Source organism: Sinocyclocheilus grahami, unplaced genomic scaffold (genome assembly GCF_001515645.1).
Source record: "Sinocyclocheilus grahami isolate Dianchi unplaced genomic scaffold, SAMN03320097.WGS_v1.1 scaffold3834.1, whole genome shotgun sequence".
NCBI classification, from domain to species: Eukaryota; Metazoa; Chordata; class Actinopteri; order Cypriniformes; family Cyprinidae; genus Sinocyclocheilus; species Sinocyclocheilus grahami.
Genome location: NW_015508884.1, coordinates 8394 through 12344, shown reverse-complemented (window position 1 = coordinate 12344; position 3951 = coordinate 8394).

Sequence of the window (3951 nt, the reverse complement as noted above, 5' to 3'; positions counted from 1 at the left end):
GAAATGGAGCCCCGCTCACATCCTCGCCACTGAGGGCCAGCTGCAGCTGGCCTCTGTAATATAACCTCCACCTCCCACGTCTCCACCGTGGCCCTCCCACATCCCACCGGCTCCGTCTTGGTCAATCGGATTCCCGTAGTGGTGGCAGGAGGAGAGATAAGAAAGCAGGAAAGTATCTACAGCCAGACTCGAACTTGCATTGTCTGAAGCTCAACATTGAAGTGATGCCCACAAGGCTATTTTGGTTGTGAATAGCCTCTGTTTGTATCCTTGGTTGTATGTTCTCATCTATGTATGTTTTGGTCATTCTGTTCACATGTTAAAAGCTATTTTGATTTCTGAGTATAATTTTGAAGGATTAGAAAGGTTTTTCTTTTTTGTTTGTATTTTAGCATAAGATAAATGCTTTCTTTTAACAAATGTATCACTCATGTACAATCACTTCATGAACAGTTTTTCTTCTGCCTTGAGACTCACTTGAGAATGTGATGATGATGTGTCACTAGAAGGAGCATGTTTGCTTTTCATATGAATGGTGTAAAAGGCAAACAAGATTTGGTAACACTTTACTTGAAGGGGTGTGCATAAGACTGACATGACACCTTCATAATCATGACATGACACATGTCATGAATATAAAGGAGGTTTTATGCATGTTTATGACAACTGTCATTAAGTGTCATTCATTCAGTTATGTCATTTTTAATGCAAATATGACATTATTTGACCTAACCCTACCCCTACCCTTATCCCTAACCATAGCCCATAACAAAGACATCTCAAACAATGTCATCTTTGCATAATAAATTACATAACTGAGCGAATGACACTTAATGACAGTTGTCATAAATATGCATAAAAAAACCTTCATATTCATGACATGTGTCATGTCATGATTATGTAGGTGTCATGTCATGATTATGAAGGTGTCATGTCATGATTATGCACACCCCTTCAAGTAAAGTGTAACCCAAGATTTTCTTCAGTGAATCTTTGCAGACAGGTAAATCAATGTTTTGTGTGAGTGAAATTTTGTTTTTATGTAAAAAATAAAATAAATAAAAATGTTTTCTTTAATAGTCTTGCAGTGTATATTTTGGTGCAGTGATGTAACGCATGCGGCACAGAAAGAGCACTAGTGCAGTATGTCTGACATATGCTGCTGTGAGTTTGTGTTGAGCTACAAACAACACAACTGCTTTGAGATCCACGTGAGAAGATGATGATGATGCTCTGCACCACTAGAGGGAGAACAAGACGAGAAAGAGACAAGAGAGAAGAAAGAGTCACCTTGACCAGATGACTAAATGAAAGTAAAAGAAAGGATAATATTTTGAGGGTTTAAATCTATGCCTGGACATTTAAGAGGCAGCATATTGTGGTAAATTCTGAATGATGGTAAGTTAATTAAGTTAATTTGAAGATATTTCACTGCCAGGACAATTTTAAATGTTTAAACTGTACTAATTATGCTATATAGTAATCAGACAATATCAGTAAAATAGTGATTGTTGATTCTCTTGCACAAATGACAGAATATGAGATGCTTGTTGAAAGTCATGATGTACTTTAAAAAATAATAATAATACTAACTGCAGTTTTTATATTTGTTTTAGCTTACAGTATAAAAAAGTAGTGCTGCGTTCTGCACTTCTTTTGTCTCACAGGTATGACATTATTACTAAACCTACGGCTTTTCTACTGCAGGTAAATTTCCATAATTGTACTGTAACAAACATTAAAAGCTGAATGAAGAGTGAGGAATGATTGTGTACCTTAATATAATAAAACCTGAAAAACAGCTCAAGATATTTGATATGCACCATTACATTTTTATTGTACTATGACAGTATGTCAAAAGATCAAGGAATATTAATGTCATGACCACTTTAAGGTACATATTGATATGTACCTTGAGTGAATCATTCTCATGCTATTATAATTTAAAATAGGATTATTTCACAAATTACACTAATTATATATATATAAACAATTACATGTTTTTATGTGGATACACACTGCAAATTATGTATGGCAGTTCCTGATCTTGAGCCCCTTTGAGTTTACCAGGAGTTATAGGCTCAGAATCCACTGAATTGAGTTGATTTGAGTAGAAAAAAGAAAAGAAAAAAAAACATGTGCAGTACAGTATCATACTACACAAAACTGCAAATTTTACTTAACAGATAAGTATCCAAAGCTACTGAATAATAGTCTGCATTTAATTGTGTATCTGCATATTTAACTTTTTCAACTTTATCTTTCATCTTGAAATTGTGAAATCAGTGTGAGATATGTTAAGCTTATTCAATCACATTGCTTTAATAGAGTGATATAGAAGGTCATCTGTTGTGAGACTGTTTAATCAAATGTGACCATGATCAAATTTTACTTAACAGATAAGTATCCAAAGCTACTGAATAATAGTCTGCATTTAATTGTGTATCTGTATATTTAACTTTTTCAACTTTATCTTTCATCTTGAAATTGTGAAATCAGTGTGAGATAGGTTAAGCTTATTCAACCACATTGCTTTAATAGAGTGATATAGAAGGTCATCTGTTGTGAGACTGTTTAATCAAATGTGACCATGATTTGCTGTTCTTTGTTACTGAGATGTTGTGTTTGTGTATCTGGTGTAGTATGTTATGTATTTTTATATATGTCTTATTTAGAGTAGGAAGGCAGTGCTTCTAAAATGAGTTCCCATGAGAAAAGAGAGAATGAAGACATTATGTCTGAAATAAGATCTCCTTCTCCCGGATCAAGCTGTGCATCTTTGTCTGATAATTACATTTGCAACCTTCCCCATGAAATAAGTTATGCAACAGAGACTTCCAATGACTCCAGGTATGACATTAGCACTTTTGCAACTTTTTTTTATCAGGGCGATTTCTATTTTTTGTAGCTCAAATAGTAGAGCAGGGCTCTCACTCATGGGTTTGATTTCTATAGGCTTATTCACATGTTGGCATCTGTTGCCGTGTTCAGTATCTGTTTGTTGGGCTGTGGAATTTCTGAGAAGTGACAAACTGTAATCTGGTGATTGTCTGCTTTGGCCAGCTCCTGTCAGTGCTGTGTGAAATTATTTGTAATTCTTATCTGTATTCAGATAAAACCAAATTTGTCTAAACTAAATGAAAATGGCAATGTTGAATGTAATTGTGTTCCCATTATAGTTTGCATATAGAAAGTAGACCTTGTATGATTTATACAATTGTTTATGCTTGTTTTCCCCAAATTCTCTTTCAATAATTAAATACAATTATTTAAATTGCTTTTAATCATTGAAACAATACTGAATGTTAAATAAAAGGGGGACAAATCTTTAATGGACAATATCTGTTAATCAAATAATAGAACTGTGTATCTTAATATACAATAATACAGTGTGTATGTATACTATACATGTTTGTCTTTTGTCACTACCAACAGGAATAAGACACTGAGATTAGGATTTCCAGAACTCAGCAGTGTGTCTATGAAAAGTACACAATCCATGTTTAATCATGCTACATTCAGTGATGGAACAGTGACTTCTGCCCAACAGTTAGTATAAATATTTAGTTGCTGATGCACTGCACATAATCTCAAATAATATGATTTTTTAATTAATTATAAAAAAAAAACAATGAACACTAAATGTTCTCCAAAATATGTAACATATATAATCCACACCGATATGTTTCTGATAATCTTCAACAGCCATTGTAATTACTGATATTGCAATTTTTGCTGCTCTTTCATTTTAATTTCAGCAGTGTGGAGATAGATGCTACAGTTGCATTCTACAATCAGACCCACATCAGGCAGGAAAGACCTGAAGCAGTCCTGCAGAGAGTCAAAGACCAACACAAAACCAGCATAAAGAACAAGTATGAACACTTATTTGAGGGAAACAAACCACAAGGAAATGAAACCCTCTTGAACAGGATCTACACACAGCTCTAC